The sequence below is a fragment of the Hibiscus syriacus genome, unplaced genomic scaffold, assembly GCF_006381635.1.
Source record: "Hibiscus syriacus cultivar Baekdansim isolate YM2019G1 unplaced genomic scaffold, ASM638163v2 tig00110890_pilon, whole genome shotgun sequence".
In the NCBI taxonomy this organism is placed as follows: Eukaryota; Viridiplantae; Streptophyta; class Magnoliopsida; order Malvales; family Malvaceae; genus Hibiscus; species Hibiscus syriacus.
The window spans coordinates 6,090,433-6,102,768 of record NW_024062900.1 but is presented as its reverse complement, the minus strand read 5'-3'; positions in this window follow the sequence as shown (position 1 = coordinate 6,102,768).

The window sequence follows — 12,336 nt, the reverse complement described above, 5'->3', positions numbered from 1 at the left end:
CAGGTTTAAAACTTCTGTAACTTAGAAATCTCGGTAATACATATTTCAAAACAGATAAAATAATCATATAACACATAGGGAACACATTAGCGGATATAGTTATTTTTTGAATGTACTTGGTAATTATAAAGCGAGATAAACATGAAACTTCTTTAACTGATCGAACTTAAGGAATGAGATCCTTTTTTTTAAGTTGGAAACAGAATGATTAGTCATTAGGAAAAATGATACATTAGTATCGCATAATATTTGTATAAAACCCAAGAATGTGTCAGAAACTGATACATCATACTTATTTAAGATTCGAATAATCACGTGGTGATTCTGTAAATCATACACATGTAAGGGCATTATAGTTATTTAAATTCCTGAGAAATTTTGGTAATTCATTTTAATTAAGGCAAACAGTGATTTACAGTATTTTAGATTTCAAGTGTCTTATCCAACTTCTAAATCCAAATTAACTGATCAGATCCTAATAATGCAGTACTTACCGAGTTTACGGGTAGAGTAGTCTCACGAATATTCACTTCTTAGTACTAATTGCACCATAGAGTTGAGTTGAGATAAGCTGAGCACTTCTAAAATTAACATCAAACATAACTCGAGCAGACGAACATATATTCAACCATTCCATGACTTGGGGGTATTTTAGGTCATTTACACTCCATGCGTATTTAGGTTATTTTATAATTCAAGGATATTCCAATCATTTCCATACATCCAGTCTTTCCATTTAAATCAAATTTTTCCGAATAATTCAAACATGAATAGTATTTTTGATGTTTTAGTCTTTAGGTGCTTAGTGATAAATCAAAAATTAAAAGTCTTGTTCCTTTTTTAATGTTAAGATATGATTATCCGTGACTATCCGAGTATATCAAGAATTTAACAGGTAAATCCATAGTTTGTAGAATTAATTACGAATTCTTACGGTACTTTAACTATCAGGGTCAGTCCAGGCCATTTTTACCTCATTGGAGCAATTTTGTAATTTTATAAGCAGATAATTTCAGTATTAAAGCTTTTAACAAGGACAAATATAGTTTAGAGATTATGAGGTTATTTCTTTTTCTGGATAATCACCAAACTTGAAATCATTTCTTATCAGTCTTCTTATGTTTATGCATGTATTCTGAACCTTATTAAGTTTAATTTACTTTATTTCACATCCAGATCGAGTTTAGAAATTTTAACTAGACACAAGTAACTATATATATATATATATTCAACCCTGCATTTATCAATACCCACATGTTCCATTAAGCATGCATAAGGTAGTAATGTATTACTTGATTTTCATGCTCTACCGATCGTCCATTTAAACTCCATTCGATCACTTTCAAACTTGAATCCAACCTCCAATAATATCTCAAATACATATAAATAGAAATTACATAAATAAATTGGGCTTATTTACGGGAAAACAGATCGAATCGGAAGGTAAAATGCTAAAAATAGATTATTGGGTTTGAATTTGGGGAAGCGAACTTCAAATTCGGACTCAGGACATCCAATACAATAAAATATTACTTTTCAAAAATGTTAACTTTTTTTGGGTCAAAGTCAACCGGACAAAGTTAACGGATTTACTCAGATGAGTTTACTCAGACAAGTTGACTCGGATGAGTTACCTCAACTTGATCAATTCGGGCTGACTCGGCCGGGTCAAAGAGACCCGGTTCAGACTGGGTTAGGCAAGTTCGGTCCACCTGGACTGTTTCTAGAAAAAACCAGAGCTGCAAGACGAGCCCCATGCGTACCCGACGGCGTGTGGCAGCATTTACCCAATGACAATCGGTGGAGGAAACAACATTTGCAACAAAAAATATCACCAAAAACAACCATCAACTATACCAAATAACCAGAAAATATAACAAGACTTACCCAATGACAATCGGTGGAGGAAACAACAAAGATGCGATAATCCCCGAGCTGGATTATGGTTAGATGACAATGAGGAGTTTAGTTATACCGGTGGTGAGGCAAGACAACAACAGAGGTGACCGAAATTGCCAAAAAATTGGGTAACGGGGCTAGGGATTTGGTAGAGTTTATTTTTCTTTTCCACGATGTTTGGTGATCGATTTGAGAATGAGGTTTAAGGGTTTTGGTCACCGACTACTGGTGAGTCGAACGACTATTATGACGCACTGAACATCTGTCGAATGTAGTGATGAAAATGGCTTGATTTGGGGTTTAGGATATTACTGGGGGTTGGTTTGCCAATTTGGGTTTTGATTTAAAAACCCCAAAACCAATAATATAAAACATATTTTTATTATTTTATTACCTAAATAGTGTCGTAGCATAGTGGTAAGGGCATGGCTCTCTATTCTCTTTTGTAAGGGTTCGAAACCCACCATCCATAGTATTTATTTTATTCTTTAGAACAAAAATAGAAAAATTACAAGGTTGAGTCCTTGAACTTTTAAAATATTTGAGATTTATCCTAAAATATTTACAATCTAGCAAAATTTTCCATTAAAATTAATTATATTTTAAAATTAACATTTGGGAGTGACAATTCTCCTCCCCTTAAAAGAATTTTGTCCTCGAAATTCACTCAAGTAACAGAAATGCATAAGTTCTAGAATCTGAACAAATTTCTCCTCGTAGAATCAAACATACCTTAATTAAAATCCTTAATGAAACTAATACTTACTTAGCTTAAATGCTACATGCAGACATAAATGATTTCTTTCAGACGTAATGAAATCACCTCGATACTTATATTTTACCATGAGCACGAACCCCTTTCTTTTAAAATAATTGGAACAAGAAAAATTTCATAAATTCTTCAATTCAGTTCATCAACGCAGAACGTTAGGGGCAAAACACCTTGTCAAAGCTTAGACCAAATACCTTGCTCTTCAATTCACTTGGGTAACAGTTTTTAATCTCGTAACTTCACTTATAAAGTTTGGTTACAAACTTTTCATCACATAGCCTGTGAGAGAGTAGCAAAACTCATATTCAGGTTGGGAGTCGGGTCAAAATTTTTGAACAAGTAACTTTTTCGTTACTCGCGAAGTGATTTTCAAAACCTGTACAAATGTTAACAACGTTCTTTTCCTTCATAGATTGAACCATAGTGATAAGAATCCTTAGATATTTTATAATGCAATTTGACATCAGATTCTGACTCAGAAGAGTACAGTCATAGTCTAGAGGCATGTACATACCAGACATCCTATGATAGTCGATCGGTCGATCTACCCATAAGACTCAACTCAACCTAAGCTCTCATACCACTAAATGTAACACCCACAGACCGATATGAGTGACCCGATTTGATTTGATGTGTCATATTAGGGCCATCGGAGTGACTCACAATACAAATCCAAGAAAACTTTTAACTTTTGTGAAAACATGTAAGATCATAAAATAATTTATATATAAAATGAAAGTTCATAAAACCATTCATATATTACAAACAGAATTAAAATTATACAAGTTTCAAACTCAAAACATAAATCAAATGTGACATATCTGCCGCCTAGTTACACTTGTACGGTACTCTACCAATAAATCCAAAGGAACTACCATTATAGATATTGATAACTGAATTGGATTAATTCTTTTGACCTGAAATGGTGAGTAAAATAGTGATCTTTGGGAAGCTCAGTAATACAGAACTACCACATGATGCTGAATGACATGTCAATAATAGGAAAGCATTAAAATTTTCTTATTGATTAAGGCTTTTATAGGTTTTTGTGATGAGCTGAAGTTCTAATGATATTGCTTCAAGTAAAAGACATGAAGCTTACAGTTCAGAGGAAACGTTCAGAGGACCAGGTTCAGGAGATCGGAATACGATGTCTAATGTGTTCCAACCAAAACTATTGAAAATGTACAGATCTTTTTGAAATAGTGATAGTTTAAAACATATTTTTAAGACCACAATAAAACCCTCCAACCAAAAACTAATATTTAGTTCCCCAGAACTGCATCCATAAGGACTTACCTAGGCTCATTGGGCGTAGGTGCCAATCTAGGGGAGTACCTTGGGTCAATAAGGTCTTACCCTAGCCAAAGCGTTGGTGCCCACCTGCAGGGTGCGCCTTCGTGTCCATAAGGACTTACGCAAAGCACATAGCAGAAGTACCACCCTAATGGAGTACTTTAGGGTCTATAAGGTCTTACCACTAGGCCCATTGGGCCTAGGGCCTAGTAGCCCACTTAAGGGTCACCTTAGATCAATAAGGAATGACTAGTTGATCGGTGATGCACCTATATAAGGAATTACCAAACTACCGGTGTTGTACCTGTATAAGGAATTACCAACTTAAAATCATTTCTTATCAGTCTTCTTATGTCTACGCATGTATTCTGAGCCTTATTCAGTTTAATTTACTTTATTTCATATCAAGGTCAATTTTAGAAATTTTAACTACACACAAGTAATTATATATATATATATATATATATATATATATATATATATATATATATATATATATATTCAACCATGCATTTATAAATACCCACATGTTTCATTAAGCATGCATAAGGTAGTAATGTATTACCTCAATTTCTGTGCTCCACTGATCGAATATTTAAACTCCATTTGATCACTCTCTAACTTGAATCCAATTTCCAATGATATCTTGGATACATATAAACAAAAATTACATCAGAAACGAGGCTTAATTGCTGGAAAACAAATCTAATTGGAAGGTAAAATGGTGAAAATAGCTTACATGGTTTGAATTTGGGGAAACATACTTCAGATTCGGACTTGTGACGTTAAAAAACATAAAATATGACTTTTCAAAAATTTTGACTTTTTGGGTCAAAGTCAACGGTCAATGGTCAAAGTCAAAAGGTTAACTCAGACGAGTTGAATCGGATGACATGACTCAACTTGACCGGTTCATGTTGACTTGATCAGGTCAAACATACCCAGTTTAAATTGGGTTGGGTCGATTCGATCAACCTGGACTATTTCTAGAAGAAACATGAGTTAGGAGACGAGCCTCAAATGAACCCGATGACGCTTGGTGGTATGTGAACCGGTGAAAATGGGTTTGGTCAATGGCTGATTACCCCAAGCTCACCATATGATATTTGTAAACAAATATTTCACCAAAAACATCCATCAACTATACCAAATATCCGAAAATAGAACTGAACCTACCCAATGAGAATCAGTGGAGAAAACGATGACTATGCGTCGATTCATGGGATGGGTTATGGTCGAACGCAACAAGTAGTTCAGTTATACCGACAGGGAGGCAATCCAACGGTCGAGGTGACCAAAATCGTCGAAAAATTGAGCTGCGGGGTAGGGATTCGACAGAGTTTCTTTGGTTTTTCCATGACTTTTGGCGACCGATCTGGGAACGAGGGTTGAGGGGTTTTTGTCGCCGGCTACCGATGATTCGAACGGAAATTATAACACATTGAACGGTTGTCGAACAGAGTGACAGAAATGGCTTGGTTTGGGTTTTGGGATATAATTGAGGGTTGGTTTGCCATATTCCAGTTTTGAGTTAAAAACCCTAAATCAATAATATAAAATATTTTATTATCCAAACAGTGCCTTAACCTAGTGGCTAGGGCATGGCTCTCTATTCTCTTTGGTCTGGGTTCGAAACACACCAGCCACACTATTCATTTTATTGCATAACAAAAATGAAAAAATTACAAGGTTGAGTCCCTGAACTTTTAAATATTCTAGAATATTCTGAAATATTTACAATAAAAAAAATTTCCCTTAAAATTATTTATATTTTAAAATTAACATTGGAGTATGGCATTTGGTATTGGTTAATGCATAAATAAATATGATTGGGATGGGAATAAATGTTAACTATTCTAAACATATACTGGTATCGGTAAAATGTCAAAAATGCCCTTCAGTTACAAATATGACATGATTTACCTTTGATAGTGGAAACGACTTGGAATAAGTTAATGACCTTGGATAAACCCTAAAAATACCTTTAATCTAAGCATTGAATTGCCTCTAAAAGTCTTAGAACACTACCCAAGCTCACCGATCTCTCTGGATACGATTGTAATACGTAAATAAATAATATCATCGGGATACATGTTCATCTTCTCAAGAATCATTCTAATGGTGGTATGATGGTGACTAGTTCAACTAGTGTAATCAGTATTGAGAAGTGAATATTTTTAAGGATATCAGTCTGAATGGTTAGTGAGTACGGCGATGTTGAGACCAATATGAATTTTGGGTATAAATACTCCTCCCTATGCGACGTCATTTTGGGGAGGGTTTTTTGTGTATTTAGTATATGGTAAAACCATTCCCGCAATCCCCTTAACTTTGTAACTTTACAAGTTAGTCAGTGAAATTAATTTTTACGTGTTTTAATTTTGATTTTGAATTTTATTTTATTTTTATTTTAGTCATTGATCATATTTAAATGTGTTTTGGGTAAATATTGAATTTAGTCCCTAGATTTTAATGTTTTCCATTTTAATCCTGCATATCGACGATGGTTAAATTATAAATCTTGTACCTCTATTTCGTTATGTTTCTGATTTGGCCATATTATTTTGCTCGTATTACAATTTGGTCATTCATGTTACTTTGGATTGTTTATCATTTTAATACTCATATTATATAATATTTGTGTTTTACTAAATGTGTTTTATATTTATATTATTTATGTATTAAATATATATTATATATATATATATTTGTTTTATGCACATACCATGTAATATATGTACATTTATACTTAGCATATTTAAAGTATTACATATATTTCTTTTTCTTCGTTAATTTTATATATTATTAATTATTTGTTATGTTTTTCTTTTATATATGAATATTTGGAATTTCAAAATTAACTTTTATTTTAATAGTTACCAAGCTTATAGTACATTATTATATGCATTTATTTATTATTTTATGTGCTGAGATTATATATACGCATATGATAATTGTGTGATTTATTGCATGAGTTCAGTTATATTTTACTCAATATGTATGATAACCTCATGAACATTACTTGAAATATTGACTAAGGGTAATACTTTTTCATTTTAAAGTTGACCAGAGATAGTTGTCTTAACTATGAGAAAGGCAATTAAGATAATTTTAAAATGAAAATGTGTCATATTAAGTAGAACTCTAAAAATAATTACACCTAAAAATTGGGAACGAAAGAAAAACAACATGTTCATTTATTTAAATTCTTCGAGAAAAGATCGTTAGAACTTATCTTAGATTTGATCTCAATATTTTAAATAATCGAATATTATTTTTCTTTCTAAAAGGATTGGTAATTTTAAATTCAATATGTTTTGGTGTATTTGAATATTACAATGGAACTATAATATTTCTTTATTTTGATTGAAAGTTGGAAATGATTGCCTCAAGGTATGAGGGGTTGTTTTCTTCTCAATAGAAAATAAATAAATATTATTAAATCTCATTTTAAAATTCATAAATTATTGTTATATGGGATCATGAATTAAATTAAATTCAAAAATCTAAATTTTATTGCAAAGAGAAATAATTAATGAACAAGGTACCAATTTTGGGCGTTATGGGGGTCCTAATCCTTCCCCACACGTAACCGACTCCCGAACTCATTTTCTGGTATGCAGACCTCTTTTTTTGTTGTTTTAATAATTTTTGATAAATCTTATTAAAATACCAAAATGTTTTATGGTGCCTAATCACACATTAATAAAAGATTGGTGGTGACTCCTTAAATCTTGTTTTATCTTATTTGAGAAGAAAAATACCAAAATAATTCGAGGTGAGATTTTAAAAATAAGATTTGATTGTTTCGACATTATCGTTCTTTAATAAGTGTACTCATTTATTTTGATTGTTAAGGTTTGATCTTTGAGGGAAAGAATGTTGTTAACATTCGTCGGGGTTCTGGAAGTCACCTCATGAGTAATGGATGAGTTACTTGTTCAAAACTTTTGATCCGACACCCAACATGGATTTGAGTTTTGGTTATCTCTAAATGTTCTGTGCTGATAAGCTCGTAACCAAACTTTATATGTAAAGTTTTGTGATTAGGAACTGCGACCCAAGTGGATTGAAGAGTAAAGTATTTGGTCCAAACTTAGATAAGGTGTTTAGACCAAAAAGATTCTACAATGATGTACTAAATTTAAGAATATTTGGAATCATGATTATTCCACTTTTACAAGTTTGAAACCCAATAATTGATGAGCTATGTACCCCAATGATTTGACCTATATGATATTAAAGAAAAATGTTCATATACTTGGTAAAAGTGTAAATCTTGAGACGATTTCGTTACGTCTGAAAGAAAACAATTATGTTTGCATGTTGCACTGAAGTTAATCAAGTGTTATTCTGATTAAGGATTGGTATTTAAGGTATGTTTGGTTTTACGAAGAGAATTTTGTTCAGAGTTTTTGAATTTTGATTAGGAAGAGTTTTTTTCTAGAACTTTACTTAGATGATTAAAGTCTAGTATAGGAATCTTATTTCTATAAAAGATACCTGAGAGATTAAAGAATTGATGCAAGCTCACTTTTCACATTTCTTTAACTTAGGTAAAATTTAGAGGACGAAATTTCTTTTAAGGAGGGGAGAATTGTCACAACCCTATTTTTGAAATAAAAAAATTTATTTAATGAAATTAGGTACCAAGTTGCAAAATTTTAAACTTTGTAGCCCATTTTAGTATATGCAGTAAATTTAGGGACCAACCTTAAGATGGAGGCCTGGTGGTTCAAACCCCTATTCCCCGATCACCTATTCCCTATCTGTTTAGGTTAGGGTATTGTTATGATATTTTAAATTAAATATTATTTTAAAGGTTAAAAATTGGTAAATTTAAAAATATTCAAATCACTTCACCCATTTCTTCATCACCGTCCACCGCTCATCGCCACCCTCCCCTGACCGTTATGTAGTTCACTTCTAGTACAATCGTGACTGCCATGATCTTCTGACTAGAACCCATTCGGCTTATCACAATAAATCCTCGCCATTCGTCACAAATCATCGATCGAAGCTTTGCCAAAACCCACCTCCATCGCCTTGATATTTCAAGTTTTTAATCAATCTGGTGGCCGTCTCATCTCATTGCCACTCCCATTAGCTTCCCCGGTATCGTGCGATTAATACCCAAGAGTTTTTGTTAACCGATGTCGTGCCATCGTTGTTCTCCATGGGTAAGACTTTAGGCCTCCTCCTTTTAAAATTTTCATCGAGATATTAGGTTGATTTTGAGTTTATTAGGATTGAAATGTTAAGTTCCAGTTTTTGATTAAGTTATGTTTCTGACATAAATTCATTTGCTATGTATCTAAGAGTTTATGGGTGGTGAACTCAAGGTTTGAGGGTGATCGAATGGAGTTTCAATAATCGATCGATGTGGCTCATTAATCGAAGTAATACTTTACTACCCATTGAATGTTGTATGGTACAAGTTATGTGTAAAACCCACAAACCGATGTGGGTGACCTCATCTGATCCAGGTGTCACGTTAGGGCCACCGGAGTGAGCCACATTAAAAATCTAGGAAAAAAATTGACTTTTGTGAAAACATTTAAGATCATAAAAATATTTATAAAAAATACAAGTTTAGAAAACCATTCATATATTACAAATATAATTAAAATCATAGAAGTTTCAGATTTAATATAAAAATCAATTATGACCTACGTGCCCCTTAATTACACTTGTACATTACTCTACTAATAACTCCAATGGAACTCCCATTATAGATGTTGATAGTTGAACTAGATCAATTCTTTTAACCTGAAATGGTGAGTAAAAGAGTGAGCTTTAGGAAGCTTAGTAATACAGAACTACCAAATGATGTTGAAGGACATGCAGATAATAGAAAATGATAAAAAATTCCTTATTGATTTAGGCTTCCATAGGTTTTTGTGATGAGCCAAGGTTCCACTGATATTACTTCAAGAAAAAGACATGAAGCTTACAGTTCGGAGGAAACGTTCAGAGGACCAGGTTCAAGAGATTGGAATAGGATGTCTAGTTTGTTCTAACCAAAACCAGTGAAAATGTAGAAATCTTTTGAAACAGTAACAATTTAAAACATATTTTTAAGACCACAGTAAAATCCTCCAACTGAACACCAATATGCAATTCCCCAGACTGCATCTATAAGGACTTACCCTAGGTACATTGGGCATAAGTGCCAATCTAAGGGAGCACCTTGGGTCCATAAGGTCTTACCCTAGCCAAAGCATAGGAGCCCACCTGAGGGGTGCACCCTTAGGTCCATAAAGACTTATCCAAAGAACATAGTAGAGGTGCCACCCTAAAGGAGTACCTTAGGGTCCATAAGGTCTTACCACTAGGCCCATTGGGCCTAAGAGCCCACCCAAGGGTAAATTTAGATCTATAATGGATTACTAGCTGATCGATGTTGAACCTATATAAGGAATTACCAACCGATCGGTGCTGAACCTGTATAAGGAATTACCAGCTTGATCAGAGCTGAGCCTATATAAGGAATTATCAACTTGATCAGAGCTGAACTTGTAGAGTCTTCATACCAGATCCCAAAGCACCCCGAAGAATTTATTTTTCAGACAGTTTATTACAGTAGCATAGAAATCATAGTTCAGACATATTAATTCAGTAGAAGCGATATCCAATGATCATGAATCAGACATGCAGGTTTAAAACTTCAGTAACTTAGAAATCTCGGTAAAGCATATTTCAAAACAGATAAAACAATCATATAACACATAGGGAACACACTAGCAGATCCAATTATTTTTTAAGGTACTTGGTAATTATCAAGCGAGATAAACATGAAACTTCTTCAACGGATCGAACTTGAGGAATGAGATATTTTTTTTAAAGTTTGATCACTAACAAACTGATTAGTCATTAGGAAAATGATACATTCGTATTGTATAATAATTGTATAAAACCCTATAATATGTCAAAAACTGATACACCATGATTATTAAAGATTCAATTATTCACGTGGTGATTCTATAAATCATACACATGTAAGGGCATTACTGCCATTTAAATTCCTGAGAAATTTTAGTAATTCAGTTTAATAAAGGAAAGCAATGATTTACATTATTTTAGATTTCAAGTGTCTTATCCTATTTCTAAATCCATATGAACTGATCAGATCCTAATAATGTGGTACTTACCGAGTTTACGGGCAGAGTAGTCTCACAAATATTCACTTCTTAGTACTAATTGCACAATAGAGTTGAGTTGCATTTAGCTGAGTTGAGCACTTTGAAAATTATCATCAAACGTAACTCGAGGAGACAAACTTATATTCAACCATTTCATGACTCGGGGTATCTTAGGTCATTTACACTCTAGAGGCATTTTGGTTATTTTACAATTCAAGGGTATTCCAACCCTTTCCATCCATCTAGTCTTTCCATTTAAATTAATTTATTCTGAATAATTCAAACATGAATAGTACTTTTGATGTTTTAGTCTTTAGGTGATTATTGATAAATCAATAATTATAGGTCTTGTACCATTTCGAATGTTATGATCTGATTATCCGTGACTATCCGAGTATATTAAGAATTTAATAGGTAAATCCATAGTTTATAAAATTAATTATGAATTCTTAGGGTACTTTCACTATAGGGTCAGTCCAAGCCATTTTTACCTCATTGGGGCAATTTCGTAATTTTATACTCAGATAATTTCAATAATAAAGTTTTTAACAAGGACAAATATAATTTAGGGATTATGAGGTTATTTCATTTTCCAAATAATAATCGAACTTGAAATCATTTCTTATCAGTCTTCTTGTGTTTATGCATGTATTTTGAGCATTATTAAGTTTAATTAACTTTATTTCACGTCCAAATCGAGTTTAGAAATTTTAACTACACACAAGTAACTATATATATTCAACCATGCATTTATCAATACCCACATGTTCCATTAAGCATGCATAAGGTAGTAATGTATTACTTGATTTCCATGCTCCACTGATCGTACATTTAAACTTCATTCAATCACTCTTGAACTTGAATCCAATGTCCAATAATATCTCATATGCATATAAACAGAAATTACGTAAAAAAATGGGGCTTAATTACGGGAAAACATATCGAATCAGAAGGTAAAATGCTAAAAATAGCTTATCAGGTTTGAATTTGGGGAAAAGAACTTCGGATTCAGACTTAGGACATCGAAAACCATAAAATATTACATTTCAAAAATATTGACTTTTTGGGGTCAAAGTTAATGGATTGACTCGGATGAGTTGACTCATATGAGTTGACTCGGATGATTTGACTCAACTTGATCGATTCAGTTTGACTCAGTCGGGTCAAACAGACTCGGTTCAGATCGGGTTGAGTGATCGCTTGTAAATGTATAGGCTAAGGCAAGCA